The sequence below is a fragment of the Pseudorca crassidens genome, chromosome 15 (genome assembly GCF_039906515.1).
Source record: "Pseudorca crassidens isolate mPseCra1 chromosome 15, mPseCra1.hap1, whole genome shotgun sequence".
NCBI classification, from domain to species: Eukaryota; Metazoa; Chordata; class Mammalia; order Artiodactyla; family Delphinidae; genus Pseudorca; species Pseudorca crassidens.
Window position 1 is genome coordinate 71,400,470 of NC_090310.1, and position 26,538 is coordinate 71,427,007.

General features: G+C 46.5%; 1 long non-coding RNA gene across 1 annotated transcript in view; it reads left to right on the top strand.

The window, feature by feature from the left end:
* The first annotated feature begins 13,818 nt into the window (after nucleotides 1-13,818).
* LOC137207851 (uncharacterized) overlaps nucleotides 13,819-26,538 on the top strand; it is a 76,017-nt gene continuing 63,297 nt past the window's right edge. The window contains exon 1 of the long non-coding RNA XR_010935331.1: nucleotides 13,819-14,202. This is a non-coding gene — a long non-coding RNA (uncharacterized lncRNA). The remainder of the gene's footprint in view (nucleotides 14,203-26,538) is intronic.

A 26,538-nucleotide genomic window follows, 5' to 3' on the forward strand; every position in this document is an offset into this window, starting at 1 on the left:
GGGAAGGAAAGGGCCTCCGTCTACTGGGCTTCTCATGCGTGCCAGACACCATACTGGAAGCTCACATGTTGTCTAGGGGTGGGTAATATTAGCTATTGTATCTGTTAGCTATTGCTGTGTAACAAACCACCCCACAGCTCAGTGTCTTAAAAGAATAGTTTATGATCATTTCCATGTCTGTCAATGGCATGTGGATTTCATATCATTTGAAGTCCATCACATGGATTGGCTGGAGCTTGACTTACTCAAGCAGAACATTGCTGGGGCAGCTTTGCTTCTCACTGCAAGTGAGAAGGTTGGCTGGTGTGGCTCTGGTCCACATATCTCTCTCTTAATCCTATTGTCAGTTAGCTAGCCAGAATATGTTCATCGCATGTGGATGACACTTCCATTCATATACCATTGACCAAAAAAGTCGCATGACCAATATAAAAGCAAAGGGCAGGGGAGTATGCTGTATCCATGATGAGGCCATGGCCAGGTGTGGATGTAGAAAAGGGTGTTGAATTGAGGACAGTGATTCAATAACACAAGTATTATTACCTCAGTGTGTAGATGGGGAATATGAATTCAGAGAGGTTCAACAGATTGTACCAATCACACAGCAGTAAGGTATGGAGATTAGGTTCAGATCCAGGATTACTGGGCACCAAGGGCCATGCTTTCCCTCTTGATTTGATTCTTAGAGAGAATTCTATGAATTCTAACTTCAGGAGGCTGTTGAAATCTTCCCTGACATCAGTCTATGTGCTCCTGTGTCCAAGAGTTCATGTCTCAGATGAGTGAGAAGTTGACAAAGTTTAAGATGCTTTTTGCCTATTTAGATCTCCCACTTTCCCCCTTCCCTCAAACTGTGGCCTTCCCTGGACTCACAGCATGCAAAACCAAGGTCAACTACCCTATATGCTATCCTTGCTCTCTCTACTGACCTTTCACTGACAGATCCCATCAAGTCAGGCTCCCCCTGGACCATATCCTATACCAGATTGTGATGCATCCCTGGGGCCCCTCCGGGCTTGCTGTGGGTCCTGCAGCTGTCCAGAGTACTGAAAGAACCCACCAGGAGTCTGGCTTAGTGAATCCAGCTGGAGTCAATTAAGGACTCATACTCGACTAAGCCTCATTTGGTTCAGGAAGCTTCTGTTCTGGCTTTCTGCCTCAAGTGCTCTTGGGAACATGAAATACAGGGGGAACGGCTAATAACTGTAAGCGAACTCTTAAGGCTTAGAGCATGTTGCTATTTACCATGTTGAAAGCGAGGGATTGGTGTGGCAATTTACAAAACCTCACAAGGGAATTCAGTAAGAGTTTCGTGTGGTGCCTTGCAGTTTGCAAGCCCCTTTCACACACACCATCTGCTCCATGGTATTGAGGCAGGTTTATTGTGCTCATTGTACAGGTGATGAAACTGAGACTTGGAAGACATTTCCTATTCTGTGGTCGTAGACTAGCACTAAGGGAAGATATAGGGCTCTGAACTTCTGAATTATTCATCTTTCTACTTCTATTTGTCATCTCAACAAATATATTTTGATGAACTGATTTAAAGTTCTTTGGGAGCACAGAGAGGAAAAAACATGGTAATACATCTAAGAAGATTGCAATCATGCATGTGAGTGTTTGGTGAGAGCAAGGTAGGTGAGTCCACACATAGGGATACGGGAAGACAAAATGTATCTGCTCCAATCTCCATTTATTCATTGATCCAATAAATACATATCAAGTGCTTGTTACTATGTGCTTGGTACTCTGATCGGCACTAATGATATGAGTAAATAAGGCGGATTTCATCCCTGCCCAGGCTAGAAAGGAAGATAGTTATTAGAGAAGCAAACAAGCAGTGAAGCTCGTAATTACAAATTTTGATGAATGCTGTGAAATCAGCAAATAAATAAAATATTGAGATGGAATAAGGGGGGTGAAGGGAGGATTCTACTTAGGTAAGGTGATTAGAAAAGACTTCTCTGGAGATGTGACATTTAAGCTGACACCCCAAGGCTGTAAATCTGGGCAATGGGATGGGTAGGGTGTTGCAAGCAGAGAAAATAGCATGTGCAAAGGGCCTGTGGCCAGAAAGAGCTTGGCCTCTTGGAGGAACTACAGAGGCGCTCATGTGACTGAAAGAAGTGAGTGAGTGGGGGAGTGATTAAAGGTAAGATCATAAAGGTAGCCCATGCTGGCCACTATAAGGAGTTTATATGATTATTTGCTTGACGGAGAGTCTGGCACAAAGTAGGTGGTAATAACTGGAAGTCCTAGATTGGCTACCCTAGAAGCAGACCTTGAGATAAGAAAGTGAGTGCTAGCAGTTTCTTTGGGTGGGGATCTCGGGGAGCACAAGTATATAAGTGAGGGAAAAGACAGGGGAAAACAGGAGCCAATAAAGGTAAGACATGTTGCACGTTACTGCTGTGGGCACCTGGGGCTCAGACCTTCAGGAAACCTCTGGAAGGGAGTGTCCAGCATTCCTCCGTTGTACTACTAACCGAGGGATAAGGAGCAGAGGTGTTTTTCTACCACTGCCATCAGTCACTGGTGGAAGGCTGCTGCTGAGAATGGGAGGCATGAACGCTCCCTTGCAGCCTGCTCAGAGGGCCAGGCAGGCGCTGTCTCACATGTGTTTTCAGTTGGAAGTCTCCCGGTTTGTGTACGTGGGAACAGGCAGTGCCCAGGCACTATTGGTGGGGCATTTAGGGTATCCACTACGGTGGGCATCCGACATCCCAACTACAGGCCACGCATGCCTGCTGGGGATGAGGGGAGCAAGGACAAAGGAAGGAGGGGATGCCAAAGATATTGGCAGAAAAAAAGAAGGAAAATGGCATCCTTTGGGGGCCACCCTCCCCAGGGATGGCACTGGGAGCAGCTGGCCCTGGGACTGGCTTGAAGCTGGAGAAGCAGACCATATCCCTGAGGGTCACAGTACAACCTGTATGAGTGTGGACCTTGCTTCGCAGCTCTGCTGGGAACATTCACCAGATGCCTATTTCCTGCAAGGCTGAGGAGAGAGCTCCCAGCCCCGTTTCCTTTTAGCAATGAGGCCTCACTTCTCAGGCTCAGCCTCTAATACACCTCGGGCTGAAGACATCTTGTTCCCCGAGTTTCCCACCTCTGGCACTTGACCTTCATCCTCCACACCCCCTCTCCAGGCATAACCTTCACCTCTTAGCTCTGAAGAGCTCACATTCTAAGGGAGTAAGTGGGATTTAGGAACCAGCCCAGGGAGGTTGGAAATGGCTTCAGAAGCACATTCAAAATAAGAATTTGTGTTCTCCACACAGAGTCCTAGGTGATTAACGAGGGAAATTATGTATACCTCCCTCGGCTATGTAGGTGATAAAAACCAACATTACTGAACTTGTTTTTGTAGCTTGGGAAAGGCTAGCTGATAAATGATCTTATTTGCTCCCCACAGCAACCCAGGGAGGCAAATAATACTGTTAGTCCCACTTATCAGATGAGGGAGCTGAGGTTCAGGAAGCGTTAAGTGCTTTGCTTCAAATCCCACAGACAGTGAAGAGCAGAGACTCTGTGAGTGCTTTTCTTCCAGTGACAGAATGAGCTCTTTACCTTGGGGATATCTCGACATTTTTCCAATGAAATGATAGCAGATTCACTATGATGCCAAAATCTCAGCTTCTCTGGACACCAGTGCCGAATCGACTCTCGAAGACAGAGTTTGGGGTGAAGTAGAAAAGGATAGCTTTACTACTTTGCCAGGCAAAGGGAGACACAGTGGGCTCCTGCCTCGAAAAACTGTGTGTCCCAACTTGGAGAGGATAGTGAGAAGTTTTATAGTAATGGTTCAAAGAGGGAGTGATCAGCTCGTGGACACTCCTCTGATGGGTTGGTGGTGAGGTAAGGAGTCAGCATCATCAACCTCCAGGTTCCACCTAGTTTGGGGTCTGCATGCCTGTGGGCAGCATACCATCATTACGTTAACTTCTCCTACCTGGAGGGGTTTCAGTATCTGCAAAACAGCTCAAAGATACTGTTGCGTGTATCCCTTGATGGGGAACCAGGACCTTGCCCCAAGGCTGCACTATTGTTTTTCTCGACTATTTGTTTCTCCCTGGTCTCACATCCCCTCCCTTCCCTAATTAACAACTGCTTGAATCTGCCCGTTGAAACTCAGGGAAGGTCATAGAGGCTGAATGAAGGCTATTTCCTGTAATCAAAGAAATGGGGGACACAGAAAGGCTTTGTGCCCAGGAGCCCCACAGGGCCCTGCTCAGTATCAACTATAGGAATGTTTATAATACAGATATTGGAAATGACCTATGTCTACAACAATAGGATATCAAATGCCATGCAGCCAATATATCTGAGGATTGAGGTCTATGAACACAGGTGGGTAAAAGTAAAGAAATCAGTGTACACAATTGTACTATAGGTTGGGGTCTGCAAACGTTTCCTGTAAAGGGCCAGGTAGTAAATATTTTGGACTTTGTGGGCCATATGAACTCTGTTACAGCTAGTCAATTCTGCCATTGTTGTGTGAAAACAGACATAGCCAATTTGTAAATGAATGGATGTGGCCGTGTGCCAATAAAACTTTATTTACAAAATAAGAGGGTTAGATTCTGCCTCCAGGTGGTAGTTTGTACTGATCCCTCTTGTAGTGAAGACATTTCAGAGAGCGTATTACTCTTTCTGTCACTAGAGGGCGCCCCTCCATTAGTGAGGAGGCACGGAGGCTGGGCTGCTTTATCATGGGTGGAGACTTAAAGGAATGAATTACTGCTGGAATTACTGTAAAAGGACAGAAACACACACACACACACACACACACACACACACACACACACACACACACACACACACACACACACACACACACACACACACACACACACAGAATATCTACTGTGTTCCAGGTACAGGTCAAGGGTGTGCTGGTAAATGTTTAAAAATAGATTCTCAAAAAAAAAAAAAGAAAAAGAAAAGAAAAAAGCAAAAACCAAACCACCCCTCATTTGTAGTACTTGTTGATTTTTATAGTGAACTCCTCCCATCACAGCTGCTTTCAAGCTACTAACTTGCCATGGATCTGTCTGCAAAGTTCCTATCATTAAATTACGGAGTCTCGTAAACTGATACAAGTCAGCATCAGCACACTGCTGACTCATTTTATTTTAATTGTCTTTTATTTTAATTGCTTTCACATTCGCTTGATGAGGTGGGTGATAAATAATAATAATAACGACAACTAACATTTGTTAAGCAATTACAATATGCAGATATTCTGCTGAGTGTTTTACATGTATTACCTCATTTTGCAGTCCTCACAACTCTTTGCAGATGAGCAAATTGAGGCTTAGAGAAACTCAGTAATTGGCTCAAGGCACCATCACCAGGATTCAGACTCTTGAAGTTTGACTCCCAAAGTCAGTCACTCAGATGCAGCAGATACTGTATCTGCTGTGGTTGGGCAAGGTGCAGGTGTTTAAATCTCTGTTTTACAGCTAAGGAAACAGGTTTAAAAAAGTGACTCGCCTTTCAGACAGCTCGTTGCTGGTCACCTTAGGTCTAGAACCCAGTTCTTTCTGACTTGAGTGTCCATGTTTTTTCCAAGTGCTAAGGAACTAGAAGAGTTAGCTGAGTTTAACCAGTTATTCCCAGAGATGAGTTTGAGGAGGGATTTGAAGGAGGAGAAGAGTCCAGGTGGACGGAGGAGAGGGAGATGTATTTTTATTGAGACAGATGCATACCCAACGAGAAGGTGTAGAAAGAAGTGGAAGCACAAACCATCTGAAGGGTTGTGAGCAGGTTTTCTTGGTTGGCTCAAAAAGGGTGAGCTGTAAATAATGGGGGGAAATGAGAAAGGCAGAGAGGGGTCTGGTTTTGAAGTTGCTAAATTATAGGGGGCATGTAATGCTTTTCCAAGCCAAGCAAGTGTGGACTGTTGGAGCCCGGGAGGCCAATGGGGAACAGGACTCCGAGCACCAAGGGATGGGGTCAAATGTCTGGTTTGGAAGGAAGTGACAGTTGCTAATACCGTCCTTTAACCCAGTCTGCTTCCACGTGGGGTGGGATTTCCAGGCTCCTCAAGATATTTTATGTAAAGGAAAGGGCACTGACGCTTCTAGCTTCAGCTCTGTCCTTTACCGGCTGCATGACCTTGGGCAACTCCACTGATTTCTCTGAGCTTCTGTTTCCTTATCTTTAAAATGAAATAATGTATGTGAAAACATCTAACTCAGTGCCTGACACATTGTTGAAACTCCAGCAGTCTTTGCTCATTCATTCATTCCCAAACGCTGATGTACTTGGGGGTGGGGGCAGGGCAGCCGCGTTTCTCTGGTCTTTGTAATAAGCCCACGTATCAGGATTGCTAGTCCCCGCCATGGCTGTTCCTGCTCAACTGAAGTCTTTTCAGCAAGGGCACAAACTATAAGCAGAGGCGAAGCCAGGTTTTACCTTTCAAGCTTTGAGCATGGTTTGAAGAGGCATATGAAATAATGTTAGTCCTAGTTTCCCTTAACTGTCTATCATGAGATCACCTAGGATCTCCTTATCTAGAATACAGTTTAGAACCAATACAGAAACAATACCCCTCCGTCTACCACCAACGCATGTGTACAAACTCATGTTTGTGGCAAAAATAGATGCCAGGGACTCCGTGGATCAATCAACCTATAGAAGAGAACCTCAGTTCTTCAGAACATACTTAGGCTCATCTTAAATATAATTTCGATGAGCACGGTTATCATGTTTTCTATCCCAAAGGAAATGAGAAGCAGTGAATTAGAAGGGATAGTGTGTCTAAGTTTCCTATAAGCAAATTCCTTGAAAGAAGGGGGAAAGCTACGCCAATTGCTTGATAGTGGTTGAAGACGGTGACAAGGCAACTTCAGGAGTGCAGTATTCGGAGCCGTTTGGTGTAGGAACTTCTCTACTTCCACGCTTCATTGGATGTGAGGATATCACCAAGTCTGAGCACAGTCACTCATGCTCATAGCGATCTCATCTGAGTCACCTGGAAACTTTTATTTATTTTTAAGTCTTTATTGAATTTGTTGCAATATTGCTTCTGCTTTACGTTTTTGGGTTTTTGGTTGCGAAGCATGTGGGATCTTAGCTCCCCGACCAGGGATCGAACCTGCACCCCCTGTATTGGAAGGCAAAGTCTTAACCACTGGACTGCCAGGGAAGTCCCACCCTGGAAACTTCTAAATGGTGCTTAAGAAGGCAGGGCATTGGTCAAACTTATTCTGGAAAGCTTTCTCTCCAACATGATTATGTTTTAGTTTTCCCTAAAAGAATCACATCCTGCCATATGGACGTTTTATATGCATGGAAAAATTCCTCTCCAGGGAGGGCCAGGTGACTGAGGCATTGCTATATAGCATCTTCATTTCCTTCTGATTATCTGTAAAAGGTGACAGCCTTCAGTGTAAAGCAGGCCTTTCTGCATCTGCTCTGAAACACTCTCTCCTTATTCCTTGGTTCTCGGATTTGATGAGCAAATTCATTTCCACTTTCTGTCCTCTCTTTATAAATTTGTGCACTTTGATTAGGACCCCTTTCAGGCTGCCTCTTCACAGACTGAGGCAGTTGGATTCTTAAAATCTGTTCTTTCCCATAGGGCAGACCATCTGGTCATCTACTTTCTGCCACCCCTTTCCAGCTATGACGCCTCAACCCTTTGACCAGTGGTCACGTCCTCTCTGAAGACTTCTCCAAGGCACCATCTTTGCTGAAGTAAGTTAATGAGTCATTCTTCTCTGCCACATGAGTCCTTTCTCATATTTTTTTCATTGTTCATGATCTTCTTCCTTTAAAAGAAAGTTCTTCAAAGGAAAGTACTGGATCTTAGGCAGGTCTTTACCCCTGAAACAGAGGAGGGTCTGTGGCCACCACGTCCATGTCCTACTCCCTTCAAGAGCACGGGCTGCAGGGTACCTGGCAGCCTCCTTGCTATGTCTTTGGATTCTCCCTGCACTCAAGTTCAGGCCAAGCTTCCCTAGGACCACTTCTAGCCCAAGACTGAACACTGCAGGAGTACCAGAGCCATACCATTCTTGCCTGACATGGAGCTCCTCCATGCCTAGCCTGACTCTAACTCAGAAACGCGTGTGATCTGAGCTTTTCTTTCTTGATCCTGCCTTGCCTCTCCCGTGGGTGTCAGACTTGCATCTCTGTCTGAGGGCTCTCCCCACCTGCCATTGCTCCCTTTACCTTTCATAGGCATTTCCCCCAAGAATGTCCTGCACCTAATCCCATCTGGGTGTCTACTTCTCAGAGAACCAAAACTCACAAAGTATCTGATGCATAGTGGATACCAAAAACATGTCAGCTGAGCTGAATTTATTGCGGTTTTATTGGTCACCAGATAACGGGCATTGATCATCTCTTCAGGGCAGGTGTTCTGTAGTTAACATGGTTAATCATACAACACCAGCCAGTGCCTCCTTAAACAAGACTGAACTATCTGTGTGACTTGGGATCATCACTTTGGATATTTGTTGAGCAAGTAGTGAACCCACTGGTACCCTCAGAATCTGCTGAGATGTTTGAGCCTATTTTCCTGTGTATGAGTGACCCCAGAGAGCTGTCTGTACTCATTGAGTTGTTGTGTCTGTTTTCAATAGTTTTATTTTTCTGTCTCTATCTTTGCTGTCAGTGTTTTTAAATGCTGGAGTTGGGAGGGACTTCAAAGATCATTCCTCAGCAGATCTTCAGAGCGTGTAATCACCAGGTACTACTCAGGCGCTGGGCATTCAGTGTTAGATAAGAAACAGTCCTTTCCCTCAAGGTGGGAGCAAGTTCCAGCCTCATTTTACAGATGACAAACCAATTTGGCAACATTTCTCAGCAGAGCCATCATGAAAACAAAAATGACGGAAGCTAATATATTGTGACAGCAAAGGATTTCTTCAAGATGGATGGGTATGGATCCAATCTGAACCTTTAGAGCACCCTCTGGGCCCCATGTCTGTGTCAATTCATGATGGGCATAGAATCACCTGCTTTCCCAGCCTCACAGGCAGCTCAAGATTCCTATGATTAGTCAACATACTGAAAAAGATGTTACCATGAGCTGACTCCATCAACAGGAAACTCATGCTGCTCATTTAAGTGTTGACTTATCCTTATGAGAGAATAAAAAACTGCAGTGAGTTGAGAATGACTCAAGCATCAGCTTGGAGAGTATCGCTTTCCTGATTGATGCAGAGAAATTGGGGTCTGGAGACCCGGGTCTCCTTCCAGCTCTGTCACTAACTCTCGGTGTGGCCTTGGACAGGACATCTAACCTCTTAGATGTAATTATTAATTTATTCTGGCACATTATTTGGCAGGATCATTCATTCGTCCAGCAAAAGCATCTTTCTAACACTGTGTGTCAAGCACTGTTCTTTGTATTTCATAATCTTTCCAACAACACTATGAGATATGTCTACTATGAGTATCACAGTTTTACAGATAAGGAAAGTGAGGAACAGAGAAACTAAATAGCTTGCCTAAGGTCACACTTCTAGTATAAATAGCAGACCTGGGATTCTAAGCTAAGCAGTCTGATTCCATACGCCTTGTACACACCACTACACTGAGGGACAAAGGGTTCTGGCTTTCCTTCAAACTGGAATTTGACTCAGTGAAGTAGGCCAGTGGAAAGAGAGAAAGAAAGGAAGAAATGAAAGAAAGACTCAACAGGAAAGAGAAAAGCACAAGGAGGGATGGGGTCTTCATGGGAGGTGTCATGAAGCAGGGGGAGAGCAATCTGGCCAGGAAAGTAATGGTTACCCTAAAACACACCTGGGCAGGGAGCTGCCTTCCAGAAGATTATCTCTCCATTCAGTGACCCAGAAGAAAGCAGGCAGAGGAGGGAGCTCTTGGGCAAATGGGCTTATTCCAGGGACAAACACATCATCAGAGAGACTGTGATGGTTAACAGGACATAGATCCCCATACTGATCCAGGTTCTGGGAGAGCAGCTCAATGGGCAGGAAAGTGTCAAGGCCACTCACTCCTTATTGCCTGGCATGTGTCAGAAATGGGAAACTATATAAAAAGACATAGTCCTGACTTGGGTACTCACAGTCTGGTCCCTGAGGGGAAGAAGACAAATAAATAAAAAAGTATAATGTCTTGATCATGAGAAGTGATTATGTACAAGGCAATCTCTAAGATTGCTTCCAGGGATTCTCTGTCTCTTGGTATTCATGTCCTCACCTGATCCCCCTTTTGAGTGTGGGCTGGATTTATACTCTTCCTTCTAATGAATGAATACAGCAATAGTGATGTATGTCATGTCAAGTTAGGTTATAAAAAGACTGTGACAAGTGACACACCTCCCTCTGTCTCTGTCTCTCTCTGTATCACATATGTTAAGGGAAGCAAGCTTCCACAATGTGAGCAGACCTATGCCCCCAAGGAGTGGTGAGGAACTGAGGGCCTCTGTACAACAGCCTGTGAGGAAATGAAACCTGCCAACACAAACCACAGGGTGAGCTCGGAAGTGGATCTGTCAGCCCCAGTTGAGCCTTGAGATGTCAGCAGACCAGCCTGACACCTCAGCTCTAACCTCAAGAAAGACCTTGAGCTGGAAGCACCCAGCTAAGCTGCTCCCAGAAACCCTGAGATAATAAATACTTGTCATTTTAAGCTGCTACATTTGGGGTCATTTGTTACACAGCAATAGGTAACTAATACATGACAGCACAAAAGGTTTTTCCAGAGTGGCTTTATAGAAGTTATAGTCAAATTGAGGTGTAAAACAACAGATGTTTGCCAAGTGACAAAGGGTATTCTAAACAGTGGAACAGTCATAGAAACCAGAGGAAATAGTCAAAATTTGAACTGGATAGAACATAGAGTGTGTCTTAGATGTGGTTGGGGCCGACATGGGAGATGAGGTCAGAAAAGTGAATAAGTGTATAAGATGGGCTAAGGAGTTTTAAATGCAAAATCAGATTCCCCTTAAATAATTACTATCCAGGGACTTCCCTGGTGGTCCAGTGGTTAAGACTCTGCGCTCCCAACACAGGGGGCCCGGGTTCAATCCCTGGTCAGGGAACTAAGATCCCACATGCTGCAACTAAGACCCAGTGCAGCCAAATTAAAAAAAAAAAAATTAAAAAAAAGAATTACTGTACAGAGAGTTATCTGAATGAGAAAGTATAGGAAGGCCAAGAATCTGAAAAATCCTTGGGATACTGGACCCTTTAAGTCTGTAAATTCAGCAACCTTCACTGCAATTGATTTCAAAGCTACAGTTCTCTCTGCCTCAGGAGTTTTATTTTTTTCTTCTCCTAATCATTCTTTATTGTCATTAATGTTATAATAAACTGTGATGCATATATCTTATTGCATGATTATAGGGCCCAACCAAAGAGTTACTGACACTGTACCCCACCCCCAGTCTCAGACATAGACCTTAGGGGTCCCTTAGAACTTCTGTACTTCACATAATAGATGCGGAAACTAGAGTCAGGGGTGGACCCTTGCCCTCCTTCTCATAGACTGTAAAGGGCTCCTACCCTATTGGTAGCCTAGTCAGGGTTATAATGCAGTGCTTAGCGGGAAGGTTCTGAAGTTAGAGGCTTGGGTTAAAATCCTGGTTTTCAGCGCTGTCTTTGTGAGCTCGGATAACTTACTTAAACTCTCTGAATCTCAATTTCTTCATCTATAAAACAGGGATTGGAGTAGTGCCAACATTACAGGTTGTGGTGTGGATTGAATGAGATGACATTCAATCTCACTGGGGGGCGTGCATGCACAGGATATCCTTGCCAGGAATATTGCTTACTATTATTCGTGATGCGACACAAGGTTATCTCCCAAACTAATTGTCTTGCCTCCTCCCTGTTGCTGACTGTAGAATGACTGTGTATGACTCATGACCCTGAGTTCTAATTACATGTTATCAGAATCGGTAGACTAGGTGTACTATTATCTATTGCTGCGTATCAGTTTACCCCCAAATTGAGTAGCTTAAGACAACACACATTTATTATCACGCAGTTTCTGTGGGTCAGGAACCTGGGAACAGCCTGACCTTTGCTTTAGGGTCTTTCGGAGGCTGCAGGTGTTGGCTGAGGCTGTAGGCTCGTCTGAGGGATTGACTGGGGAAGGATGGCCTCCCAGCTCACTGGTTGTTGGCAGGATTCATTTCTTTTTTTTTTTTTTTTTTTTTGCGGTACGCGGGCCTCTCACTGTTGTGGCCTCTCCCGTTGTGGAGCACAGGCTCTGGACGCGCAGGCTCAGTGGCCATGGCTCATGGGCCCAGCCGCTCCGCGGCATGTGGGATCTTCCCGGACTGGGGCATGAACCCGTGTCCCCTGCATCGGCAGGCGGACTCGCAACCACTGCGCCACCAGGGAAGCCCCTACCTTAGTTTGTGTTCTCCCCAAAGTAGACCTTGAGATAAAGGTTTGGGGGCAAGCAGTTTATGGGGGAGGGGACAGCAGGATGAACTGTGACCGAGGGGGGAAGTCAGGGGGAGCAGGTTCTGGCTGTGGGTAACTGCGGCTCAATCCCACTGGAGCTTTCTGAGAGGTGGCATGGGACACAGCTCAGGATTGATGCACTGGGGTGAGGAAGCTTGGAAATTTATCGACCAACTCCCATTCTTCAGTGATTTCGGCCTGTTCCTGGGGTGTTAATTCCCCAGCACTGTCCTGTAGACATTTGTGCACACAGGAACTGTCTACAGATGACGTCTGGGGTAGGATGACGGGATGAGTGAGCAGGGTACTAAGAGCATCTGTTTACTCCTCATTGGGGCAGCAAGCTCTTTAATAAGACTCACAGCTGAGGTTTATTGAGAGCTTGCTGTGTGCCAGGCACATGTATGATCTTAGGCAGTTTTCACAACCATGGGATTGCTATCATCACTCCCATTTAAGGATGGGGAAACTGAGGCTCAGAGAAGCTCCCTAACTTGTCCGGGCTGGTGAGTGGCAGAGCCTGGCGTCCTTCCTGGGTGTGCCTGATTCCTCAGCTGGTGCTCATTCCACTCCATTGCACCTCTAACAGTGCTTTACAAATAAGATGATGATTGGGTTTAAAAGTCGATAACAGCAGGAATCCTGGAGACCACTTAAAAGTGCAGCATGAGGAGGTCCAGGCCTGGGATAGCCACAGGCTGGGTGAAAATGAAAAGGCAAGGAAGTGGGAAAGAGAAGGGCAGAGAACACCTCCAGGTGCACCTGAAGGCAACTTGCAAATCAGCAGAAAGAGGGTTGTTTTTTTTTTTAAATGCACCTTATGGAAGAAGCAAAGAATCAGTGGGACCCCAAGACCTCCGGCTGGAATGACTCATTTGGGGGTGGCTGTGGGTTGCCAAGTATATGGGATCACCCTTTTGGTGATAATGTCAGAGATGAAGGGACACTCTCTTGGAGATTCTTTAACCAAGTCTTTGTTGTTCAGGTGGGAAACTGAGTGTGGCTGGAGGAAATGGCTCCCCCAGGGCAACACAGCGGAGCAACGGGCATTCCCGGTTCTCACTATGGACCAGTCTCTCCACTTATAAACGGATCCTTGGAACCTCCGAGTGAACTGTGAAAACTGGATCAAGTCAGTTCCTCCCCTGCCCCGTGACCTCATCACCTTCATCTGTAGAAAGGAGTGAGATGCTGCCTTGCTGGGCGGCTGTGAGGGTAAAAGGATGTGAAAGATGTGAATCTGCCGCTCACCGCCCAGCCAGGAATTGGTGCAGCGTTCACATCGTGGTGCCCCCAGCCTGTGGCCAGCCCAGGCTGCAGGGGATGCTGGGCCCAGAGCTGGAGCCAATAATGCGATAATGTGGGGAGGGGCACAGAGGCCCTTCCGCCAGAAGGAGGGGCCTCTCATATAAGACCTCTGCTTCTCCTGTGCTGACCGTGGCCTGCCGGCAACTCGAGCTTGGCGTGAAGTATCACCCCTGGTTTGTGAGCAATGCCCAGCAAAGCCCCGGGGGCTGGGACTGGAGCAGGAAGGGAAGAAACTGACAAGGGCAGCCATTCCTGCCGGGAAAGTCAGGCTGAGAGAAAATGTAATTACTGTGTGACTCCAGGGGAATTTCTTGGCCTCTGTGCTCCTCTCTCCCCATCTGTGGAATGCACAACTGAGTGAGACGGCTCAGTGTTCTGATTCTGCCATCTCGGGACGTGAAGATAGGTGATGGAAGGACACTGAAGACGTGGGTGTTACCTGACTGCGTCTGGCAAAATCTTCCCTGCTGGCTGGAGGTGCATGGTTTGGAGGAGGATTGAGGTAGGTGATTGCGGTTTGACTCAGTTCCTCTGTGGCGACCAGGTGGGATGCTGGATGAGGTGTGGATTGCTAAGGCGTCGGGGGCGTGGCCCTGCCTTCCAGGAGGGGAGTGTGGGGCTGCCAGCAACAAGAGCTAACGCTTACGCACCCTTCTAAGCCGTCCATCGGATTGAACTCCCTGCATCACCAGCATGCCTCACAAGTTAGGTTCTATTCTTCTCATTTTAAGAGCAGGAAACTCAGGCACAGAAAGGATGAGTAGCTTGTAGCTTGTCTAAGGTCACAGAACTCGAAAGTTATAAAACCAGGGAATCAATCCAGGTAGCCCAGCTCCAGAGCCCATCCACTCAAACCCTACAGGATCGTGCTTCACTGACATTCACGGGGCAATGTTTGCATGCCAGGCGCTGTGCTAGGTGAGCTATCCATGTGATTTGCTTTCATCTCCCCAGCGGTTTGGAAGGTAGACTTTACAGTCTTCATTTTACAAATCGGGAGTCAGGATCAGAGAGGTAAAGCAGCTTTCCCCAGGTGACACAGCTTATGTGTCAGGGGAACCTGGACTGGAATACAGGTTGTTCTTATAAGCACATGAAAAGTTATACCCCAGGTAATGAAGAATCCCAGTAGGAGTACCAGGTGTGATGCAGAAACACAAGAGTGAGCCCAGCTTGGGGGATACGTGAGGGAACTGTGGAGAAGGTGGGGTTTGAGTGGGGCCTGGAAGGACGGGTAAAGTAGAATCCGGGTGGAAGGGCACCTGTGTGGCAGCAAATGCATGGAAGCAGGCGAATTAGAAAAGTGGGAACAGGAAGAGAATGAAGCCAAGGCAAACATGGAGAGACCCAGGCTCCAGGGGGAGAATCTGGCCCTGCTACTCAGTAGAAAGTGGTGGAGAGGAGTGTGGGATTCACACGTGGGCGCTGGGAAGGCGCTTCCACGGCTCCCTGAGTGCACGAAAACTCTTCCAGTGCAGACTCTTTTGTGACGCTCCCACCCCCTTCCCTCCCCCAGGTGTTGAGTCCTGCTGTGTTTCGGGGTGCAGGGGGATGATCTGGGGAGCTAACTGCAGAGACTGGGTTTGTCTGGGACCATTCTGCCTAGTGCTTTGCTTCTCAGAGCGCAGTCTCAAGAGAAGATTTCTTGCTATTCTAGTCAAGGTCAAAGTGCTTCATTCTTAAAGGGGAGGACACCACAAGAGCCACCTTCAAACCTGTCATGGACAGGAGGGATGGGCTGTGTGAGCAGGTCCAGTCTTGGGAGATCGCACAGGACATCTTTGTCCTGGGTCTCATGTGCATGGAATAGGGGAGGGTGGTAGACTGTTGGGGTCTTTTGCAGTCGGGATGGGTTGGCCTGGGGTCTGCTTATCTGGATTTGTTTAAAGTTGAACGAAGGCCCCTCTTGGCTTTCTCTGTGGTTCCTAGCATTTATGGAACATGAGGATGACTGCAGAGATCTAAGCATCTCTAAAAGAGCTCTTAGGGGTGGATGCCTGCTTGCTTCCCTCGTGGTCCAGATCGCAGTACCGTCAGGGTTGGCTTTGTGGTTCACACTGAGATGGCACAAGAAGTTTTAAGAAATGAGTGCAAAACAGTGTAAATTGAGAACTCAGTTTCTTAGCGGTAACACGTATTTAGTGTGTTTGGAAGGAAAACAGCCTAAATTGTAGGCAAGTGTGATGATCAAGATCTGATATAAATATATCAACAAAGATGAAATGCAGACAGAGATCAGGAAAGCCTTTCTCACATGATGCAAGGACATTCCCGTGCTATCTCCTTCCCCTGTCAGAGCTGGAGGGACACATCACGAGCCTCCAGGGGGCCTGATCTTGGCTACGGTGCAGGCAAAGCTTGAATTGTTCTGATCTTTGGGCCTAGAGTCACCAGGAGGAGGCGTTTCACTGCCGTGTTTTTGATGCTGGGCAGAGCCTTTGCACCTGGGACTAGGGGCTTTCCAGTGGATGGGGCTCAGCAGATTTGGTCAGACTGCCTGCAGCTGACGCGGTTATTCCTGGCTGTGCTCACACAGGACCCTCAGCTTCTGTCACTCAACTCTTACTCTTTTTGGCATCTCCTTTCTGGCATCTCCTGGTGACCTCTGTATTGGTCTGTGCTCACTTTCCCCCTTTAACCGGGACTGTCTCTGTTTACTGACTCTCTGTGCTGAAAAAGCCCAGAACTGACCCTCTAGGCTTCTTATTTTGTCTTCTTTGCCCAGTTCTGTGACTTCCTGGGTATAAACAATGCTTGATCTGGTTCATAGCAATTCCTAAGGATTGACTGATTTTTTTTTTTTTTTTTTGATCTGCCAAAGAGAAGTGCCCAGAACAGCAATTGTTACTGTGAAGCAGGGCGGCTGTGTTGGGCATGGTGAACGATTTTGCCCACCTGGGGAAGGCTGCAGGTTAGGTGGGAGTATCTTTTTTTTTTTTTTTTTTTTTTTTTTGCGGTATGCGGGCCTCTCACTGTTGCGGCCTCTCCCGTTGCGGAGCACAGGCTCCGGACGCGCAGGCTCAGCGGCCATGGCTCACGGGCCCAGCCGCTCTGCGGCATGTGGGATCCCCCCGGACCGGGGCACGAACCCGCGTCCCCTGCACCGGCAGGTGGACTCCCAACCACTGCACCACCAGGGAAGCCCTAGGTGGGAGTATCTTTACGTCACAATTTTCTCTACCTCTCTGAAAGTCCTTCAGAGCTACGGGTCGGTTTTTGCTTTCTTACGTTTTAATATCTCTTGTCTAGATATTCAGGAGCCAGTGATACGTAACATTGCTCAGCACTTTACAATTTATTTAATAAAGCACTTTTACATATATCAGAGGGCAATGGTTTGGAACACAGATATCAAAGGCATGCGGCTTACATTCAAATGATGGCTCTGCTATTGCGGGCTGTGCACCCTTAAGCAACTCGCTCTCCCTGGGCTCAGTTTCTTCATACAATGGTGACAATAATATACTTAAATCATAATTTGTTGTGGGAATGGATACGTTAATAAACAACCGCACCTAGTAGGTTTACATAAGCATTAACTACTATTAGTTATTATTATTACTCTTATTACATTTACTCTCATGGCCGATTGTTTAGGTTAGTGGCATGGTCCAAATTACCCCGACTCCCAGCTCCTTCCTGCATGTGCATAGCTCCAAGCCCCAAATATTTAAAGAGCTTCCAGGGGCTGCCTCGCCTGCATGTAGCATCAAGCCCACTTCCTGGGTTGCACGCCTCTCATTGGTTAATCACAGCCTAATCGGTTAGGCACAGTCTTCAGTTAACCATCACTGTCCCTCTCAGTCCTGCCAGGCACTGGGGCTGCTTCGTGATTTCTCCAGGTGTGATTGCTTCTTCCTCTGCTCAGAGAGGCCCAGGAGTTCTTCCAAGACCATTTGGAGGGGCCGGAGCCTCTAGACTGCAGAGTGGCCCAGAGTGGAGCAGGGAGGATGGCTCTCCACCCGCTGATTTGCACTCTTGACAAAGGGCTCAGCCCTCCTGAGGTGGGAGCCTTCCACCTCCCTCCCCCAAAGAAAACCCACTCTTCCCAATGTGAGTGAGCAATGGGGATTTCACTGGAGATGAGACCAAGGATGTGGTCTTACGGCACACCATGCAGCAAACTACCTGATAGACACTTTTTAGCTTACTCGGATTCCTTCCCATTCATTCTTCTGCCAGGAGGCCTCCCTCGGCCTTTTGTCTTCCTCTTCCTTTTTTTTTTTTTGGTGTGTGTGTGTGTTCTTTGGAATCATTTCCATGTTTTGCCTGACCCCTGGTGTATTGCTCGCTTCAACCCCCAAGGTGCCCATCAGAGCTGCTTTTCAGTACAGAAGTCCCCTCCTATGAACGACTTCTCATACCAGCTGCTGAGAGATGAAATGTTTCTTCCTAAGTTGCACAAAATAGGGTTCCCATGCCTTGGGGGGGTCATTGCCCCACCTCACTGACCAGCTTTCTTGTCAGTGTTTTCAGCTCTACTCAATGCTGGATTCGTTTCCAACTCACAGAGGCTTGTGCTGCAATTTGCTCTGTCCAGTGCCACAGCCCTCCTGGCTTACAGAAATGTCTGTGGTGTGGTGTCTGGCTCCCTGGGGATGGGTAGCCCCCTCCCCCCTTGGCTACAGTTGTCTTTATAACAGGTGTTCCATGCCTTGGGCTATAGCTACCCACTGAGAATCCCCAGTGATGGCAGGCTCTCCCCACTTAAGACGAGCCCATCCAAGTCTGTGCCTCTTCAGGAAGATTACCCGAACTCCCAGCCTTTTGCTAGATCCGTGAGTGCTCTGGGGTCAGACCATATGTGGCACTGGCAGGGCCCAGCTGTTAGGTGGAAATGGTTTGCCTGGCTGGATCCAGTCCACAGAGCACCTGCATCTAAATTACCTGGGGAATGTGCAAAAAAATATAAACGCCTGGGCTTTCCCAAGACCTACCGAATCCGAACCTTGGGAGGTAGGGATGAAGAACCTGAATTTTAAACAAAGGTCTTAGCTAATGCTTCTGCACCCCAAAGTTTGAGAGTCACTGCCCTAGACCACTCAGAGCTCCCTCGCTGAGCCACTGTGGACATGGAACATGAGTGGGAAATCAACTGCTCTGTTAAGCCACTAAAAATTCAGGATTAATTTGTTATCACAGCATAGCATATCCTTACCAGTCTAAATTCTTCATCTTTCAGTGATGTTGGACAATTGACTTATTTATCATTAAGGAGTTTAATGAGATTTGCTTCAAGCTCCAGTAACAGTGGCTGGTGACGCAGTATCTGACTGCAGTGGGCGGGGCTGGGACATCTAAGGTGTCAGATGTACAGAGCCCTCACTCTTGGGTTTGTCCCAGTACAGGTTAGCCCCGGAGAGGGAGTACCTTTTTAAAGTTCACACCCTGGGTTCTTCTCTTGCCTCACCCTTGTCCTGGTCCTGGCCCTGGCAAGGACCTTGGAGAAGCCCAAGTTGTTAATCTAAGCATTGCTGTGGAGAGCTCCTGCTTTTTTTCAAGGAACAAATAAAAATGATCTATACCTTCCCCTTCCTTCATGCGACGAAGACTTGCTGACACACTTGTGCCAGGGCTAGGCACTGGCTGGGTCCTCAAGTTGGTCACAGTCAAATGAGGAGGCAGATGAATAAGGAAATCATGGGGCCATTGGTCCTGAAAGGAGGGGATGAGTCAAGAGCTCTGGAGCCGGGAAGAGGCAGGGACCTGCTCAGCTTGGGCTCCGAGGGCAGCTCAGCTTCCCTGACAGTTGATGATGTGAGAACGCCTAACAGAGCAGTGCCTCATACTTGCGTTTGGAGAAGGGTTGGATGAGTGTAATTGATGATGCTTGTTCAGATGCCCCAGATGGCCGATGATTTATAACTGGGCGCTTACCATTATTGGGGCCCAGATTTGGTTGGTTTTCTAGAGAAGGTGATTCCAGAACACTCACCCACTGAGAGGGCAGGTGCCAAGTGCTGGACCAGGTGCCCGGCACTGTGCCTGGTCACAGGAAGTGCTCAGGAAAGGTCAGCTCTTCTTCCTTCACTTCTGTTGGCAGGAGCTGAGCTGTGGGAATGGTCAAAGGGAGGGAGGAGGTGAGAAGCTCTATAATGAAGAAATTGACAGCATTATTAAAAATCATAGTAATATTAATCGAACACTTAGGATTTGCCAGGCATGGTCTAAGCACTTTACCTGTAAGAGCTCACCAGAAACCTCATGAGGGGGATACCTGCATTCATCTCTTACACCTGCTGTGATAAACCACCACAAACATAATGGCTTAAAACAACACAAACTTATTATCCTGCAGTTCTGGAGCTCAGGAGTCTGACTCTCACTAGGCAAAAATCAAGGTGTTGGTAGGGCTGTCATCCTTTCTGGAAGCTCTAGGGGAGATTAATTTCCTTGCCCTTTCTAGCTTCTGGAGGGCACCCGCATTTCTTGGTTCATGGCCCCTTCCATCTTCAAAGCCAGCAACATCAGTTGAGTCCGTCTCAGCTGCCAATGCTTTGGTTCTCTCCTGCCTCCCTCTTCCCCCTTTAAAGATGCTTATGATTACATTGGGTCCACCAGGATTATCCAGGCTAATCTATTTATCCTAAGATTAGCAGGTCAGCAAGCTTAATTCCACCTGCCAATCTTAATTATCCTTTGTCAGGTGACTTGCCATATTCCCAGATCCCGAGGAGCAGGACATGGACGTCTTTGGGGAGCCTTATTTTGCCTACATGAGAAAGTACTCTTATTGAGGGAGGTGCTGTTAAAGGAAAAACAAAGGCTATCTCAGTGATTAGAAGGTTGAGTACCAAGTTTACTTATTTATTAGTCAATGGAAGACACGCAGTGGAGGAAATTCATCGAGTGGCTTCTGGAAGGGAAAATGTCAGGGAATTTTATGTGCTAGGGAAGGGAGGTTCATTGTGACTATGTTAATTAAGAGTTGCCATTTGCACCCGGATTGGACGGAATGAGTCCATTGGCTTTTGTACATGGTCAGTTAATGTAAGTCTCACTGTGTATTGGTTAAGAAAGAGCCTTCAGTTAGGTCTGTGGATGGTCTTTTGATCTGGGGTCTCTCCAAGTCCATAGGTGGTTATTAGCCTCAGCTGGTTAGAGCCAGTGTGGTGAAACACAGCACACCGTGCTGCTGCACCAGATGGAAGGGCCTTCTTTTATCTCTCATTGCTCCCAATTTACAGATGAGGAAACTGAGAGAGGTCATCTAGTTTGTGAATAGAAGAGCCAGGATCCAAACCTGCATAGTCAGATGCCAAGGCTCCCCTTTTTTTAAAAAAAATTAATTTAGTTTTGGCTGTGTTGGGTCTTCGTTTCTGTGCAAGGGCTTTCTCTAGTTGTGGCGAGCTGGGGCCACTCTTCATCGCGGCGCGCGGGCCTCTACTGTCGCGGCCTCTCGTTGCGGAGCACAGGCTCCAGACACGCAGGCTCAGTAGTTGTGGCTCACGGGCCTAGTCACTCCTCGGCATGTGGCATCCTCCCAGACCAGGGCCCGAACCCGCATCTCCTGCACTGGCAGGCAGACTCTCAACCACTGCGCCACCAGGGAAGCCCTAAGGCTCCCTTTTTAACCACCTCACTCCAGGACCCAAACTCCAGGCTTGACGGACTCTTCTCCTGAACCCACCCAAGCCAAGGAAAGAGGCTGCAAATGGAGAATCCAGCAACGGCACTTTCTGGAGGTTGAGAGGCCCCAGAGGGAAATTCAGTGTGTATACCTGCCAAAAATTTGGGGAAAATACATTTCCTGAGAGAATGGGGACATTTGTAGATGAAATTCACCACCAGGCAGTGCCTCTTGCAACAGAAAACATGATCAGCTTCTGACATTAACCCCGGGGCAGGAAGAAGCAGCTCATTAAGCTCTGTCGGGGATGCTGACAGCCGCAGACGGGAGACCATGTTTATAAATGACTTACTGTGGGGACCAGTGACACCTCATTACAGGCGCCCATCGAGGGCCTGCGCTTCCCTCTTCATCTTCCACCATCAGTCTTCCAGTGCAGAGCCTGTAATTAAGACCTGTGTTGACTCTTGACCAATTTGTTTTGTTAAGCTGAGGAAGAACACTGCTGGTTATGTGTACACATTGAAAAGGTTGTCACATGAAAGTGTGTGTGTCCGGGGGCAGGTAGGGGGATGGGGTGGGGTGCACCCAAGACGCCTGGCTCTGCCTGCAGCCACGGAAATATGCATAAGGGACTCAGTTCCTCTGGGGCCATCACGGCAGCTAGGGGCCAGCCCTCCCTGAGCTGAGCTGGGATATCTGACACCATCATTCATGTATCACATAGAATTACCAGCTGCCATTTCCTGAGTGCCTCCTGTGAGCCAGGCTCTGCGATGTGCCTTGTGAGCTAATTCTTACATCACCCTACCTAGTTTCTCCAGTGGAAAAATGGAAGCTTGGTGTGAAAAAATAACTTGCTGAGGTCAAGAGACACCGGTTTGGGAAGTTGCCCTAAATACATAATGTCATTTAGACCAGGAGTGGGAAAAGATCTTTGGTACAGCCCAACGGGTGACACTGCCATGTCTGTTAACTTGGTGGGGTAAGGTGGGGGTGGGGGACTAGAATCAGCCCCAGTCTTGCAAACAGGGAGCCCTGGAGGCTGTTGGCTGAGGATATGTGATCCCCACTGGGGGACTGCTGTCCGGGCTGTCAGAGAGTTTGCTACTGAGATAAGTACCTCTTTGGGAGACAGACCATCAGGCTCTCTCTATCCAGCTTGTCGCCTATCCTGGTCACATAGCCAGCTCCACTTGCACTGAGCCCACATCACATGACAACTGTCTGGTGATGAACTGGCCTCCCTTACAGATTCTCTATGGATAGATGATGGATGATTTAGCCATTGCACTTCTCGTGGTGAATTTAAATGTTAGCACTTGGGTATATGCATCAGCTTATTGTAAGCTTGGTGAATGTGAGTCTAGCCTTAAGGGATGGCCACACCATTTAGTTGTGGCCAAGGACAAGATCCTGAAAATCGGGGCTACAATTAGACAGCTACACTTGGTGAATTATCCTGGGAAATTGTCAGTCATCTTTTCTGGGTGACAGTGGATCCTTGTGGACCATCTAAAAACCCATGGCCATTACCTTTTAGTATCAAGGGAGGCAGGGCTTGATATTTTATCTGCTGACTCTGTATTCAGCACTTTTCCTGATGCCCAATATCACCTTCCTAGTCCTTTTTTTAAAAAAATTATTTATTTATCTTGGCTGTATTGGGTCTTCATTGCTGCGCTCAGGCTTTCTCTAGTTGCAGCGAGCGGGGGCTACTCTTTTCGTTGCGGTGCATGGGCTTCTCATTGTGGTGACTTCTCTTGCTGCAGAGCGGGGGCTCTAGGCGCGCAGGCTTCAGTAGTTATGGCATGTGGGCTCAGTAGTTGTGGCTTGGCGGCTCTAGAGCACAGGCTCAGTAGCTGTGGCACACAGGCTCCGCGGCATGTGGGATCTTCCCAGACCAGGACTTGAACCCGTGTCCCCTGCATTGGCAGGTGGATTCTTAACCACTGTGCCACCCAGGGAAGTCCCCTAGTCCTTTTTAAAAAGAAAAAATTATTTATTTATTTGGCTGCGCCAGGTCTTAGTTGTGGCATGTGGGCTCTTAGTTGCGACATGTGGGCTCTAGTTACCTGACCAGGGATCAAACCTGGACCTCCTGCATTGGGAGTGTGGAGTCTTAACCACTGGACCACCAGGGAAGTCCCCCTAGTCTTTTGTTAACAAATCTATTTTACTGAAGTACAGTTGATTTACAGTGTTGTGTTAGTATCTGGTGTACAGCAAAGTGATTTAGTTATACATATATATAATAATTTGCATCTGCTAATCCCAAACTCCCTATCCATCCCTTTTCCATCTCACCTTCCTAGTCTTGATCTCTCAGCGCAGACTTTCAGGAGATAAGGCTCTGCCCTGGAGAAGATGGGATGGAGATAGGGGTGGGGCTCCCGGCTTGATGCAGGAGAGGAAGACAGCAGGAGTCAGGCTTTCTGGTTTGCTTGCTGGGTGTTATAGGTTGGGACTCAGAGTTCTGACTGATTCCTAGCTCCTCTCTCTAAGGAGCAACTCGGAGGCTGGGCAGGGCCAGAAGTCCCTTTATTCTAGTCCCTGAGGGAGGTAAGAAAGTGATGAACCCCTGACTAGGACAGTTCATAATAAAATTCAAGACATGATGTTTTTCTTATGGAAAAGTCACTTCTTCCTGAATCTGGCAAGGAGCCCAGATACCGGCTCAGAATCTGCCTGCAAATTCTCTGACGGTCCTCTTATTGAATTGGGGTCTATGTCCCCTTTCGTTGAATCTGGATTTACCTTGCGACTGGATGACTGGTAGAATACGATGGAAATGATATGTGACTTCCAAGGGTAGGTCATAAGAGGAGATATAGCTTCCTCCTGGTTCTCTTGGGATTCTCACATTTTGTTCCCTCAACCATCACCTAAGAATACTGAAGCTGCCATATTGTGAGGAAGCTCAGGACACATGGACATGAAGGAGTACAGGCAAGCCTCCTTCCCTCTGCCCTGCCTAATGCCTGATCCACAGGGTACATGAGCATAATAAAAGAGCTGTCTTATGCCACTAAGTTCTACGGTAGTTTTTAATGCAGTAAAATATAAGTGAAATGGTCACTGATTTTTGTGGCTCAGAATTAGACCCTTAAATTATTTGAACCAAACAGAGCTTGACAATATCCACCTCACAGGGTATGAATATGGTGATGTATATTGAAGCTGCTAGCATGCAGTAGGTTCTCAGCAAATCATGGTTTCCTACCTTTCCAGAAGGGCCTTCCTATGTCCTTTGGCCTCTCCTTTAGGGAATAGGGACCTTTACTGCCAAGGCAATAGGGAAGTTTTACATGGGCTCCACTGCCTGTTTCTAATTAAAATCATAAAAACTCTCTTTTAGCACCTTAATAACTTCTGCCAGGCTGAAGGCAAGTTTCATAAATAGAATTCTTAAAGGGAATCTGAAGCTACTTCTGTAAAATAAAACAAACAAAAAAAATCAGCCCCCAGGGCCTAACTGCAGTCACAGAAGAAAAAAAAAAGAAGTTCCCCCGTTCCTAGAGCAAGTGGTTCTCAAAGTGTACTGGAATCTTGTGGGGAGCTGGCTGAACATACAGATTTCTGGTCCCCAACATGAAGTAAGCACTTTTGTGTGGCCCAGAAATCCTAATTTTTAAACAAGCACACCCATTCCATTGAATTTTTTAAACAACACTTTTATTGAGATATAATTCATATATCATACACTTCAACCATTTAAAGTATACAATTCAGTGGTTTTTAGTATATCCATAGAGTTGGGCAGTCATCACCATAATTAATTTTAGGACATTTTCATCACTCCAAAAAGAAATCCTATACACATTAGCAGGTACCTCCCCCTTCCTCCCTACTCGCACCCTTGCCCTAGGCAACCACTAATTTGCTTTTATGTCTGTGGATTTGCCTGTTCTGGACATTTCATATAAATAAAATCATAGAAAAGATGGCCTTTTGAATGGCTTCTTTCACTGAGCATAATGGGTTTTTTTTTGATGAAAGTTCATAATAATGCAATTGACAAGGAAATTTAGTTATTTCTGAGATATACATTTTAAAGTAGAGCATAATGTTTTCAAGGTTCACCAATATCATAGCATTATCAGTACTTCGTTCCTCTTTATTGAATAATGTTCTCTTTTATGACTATACCACATTTTATTCATTCATCAGTTGACAGCCATTTGGATCGTTTCCACTTCTTGGTTATTGTGAATAATGTTTCTTTGAACATTTGTGTACAAATTTTTATGAGGATATGTGTTTTCATTTCTCTTGAGTATATATTTCCAGGACTGGAATTGCTGAGTTATACTGTAACTCTATGGTCAATCCTTTGAATAACTGCAAGACTGTTTTACAGAGTGGCTGCACCACTTCATATTTGTATCCACAACGTATGAGGGTTCTAGTTTCCCCACACCTTTGCCAGTGCATGGTGTTATATGCCTTTTTGATTATAGCCATTCTAGTGGGTGTGAAGTGGTAGCTCATCGTGGTTTTGATTTGCATTTCCTTGATGGCTAGTGATATTGAGCATCTTTTCATGGGCTTATTGGCCATTTTCCTATCTTTTTGGGAGAAATATCTATTTAGATATTTTGCCCCCCCTTTTAAAATTGTGGTAAGAACACTTCACATGAGATCTACCCTCTAACAAAATTTTAAGTATACAATACAGTACTGTCAACTATATGCGCATTGTTGTGCAGCAGATCTGTAGAAGGTGTTTATTTTGCATGACCCATTGAATAGCAGCTCCCACTTTCTCCCTTCCCCCAGCCCCTGGCAACCACCATTCTACTCTCTGCTTCTGTTTGTCTATTTTAGATACTACACATAACTAGATACCACACATAAGTTGTCTATTTTAGATACTACACATAAGTAGAATCTTACAGTATTTGTCCTCTGTGATTAGCTTATTTCACTGAGCATAGTGTCTTCCAGGTTCATCCATGCTGTTGCATATAGCAGGATTTCCTTTTTAAAAAGGTTGAGTAACATTCCATTGTATTTACGTGCCACATTTTCTTTATTCATTTATCATCCATCGATGGACATTTAGTTGCTTCCACATCTTCACTATTGTAAATAATGCTGCAATGTACATGGGAGTATAAATAAAGAAGAGACAAATAAATGCAATGATATCCCATGTTCATGGATCAGAAGATTTAATATTGTTAAAATGTCCATACTATTCAAGGGATCTACAGATTCAATGCAATCCCTATCAAAATCCCACTGGAATTTTTTTTACAGAGGTAG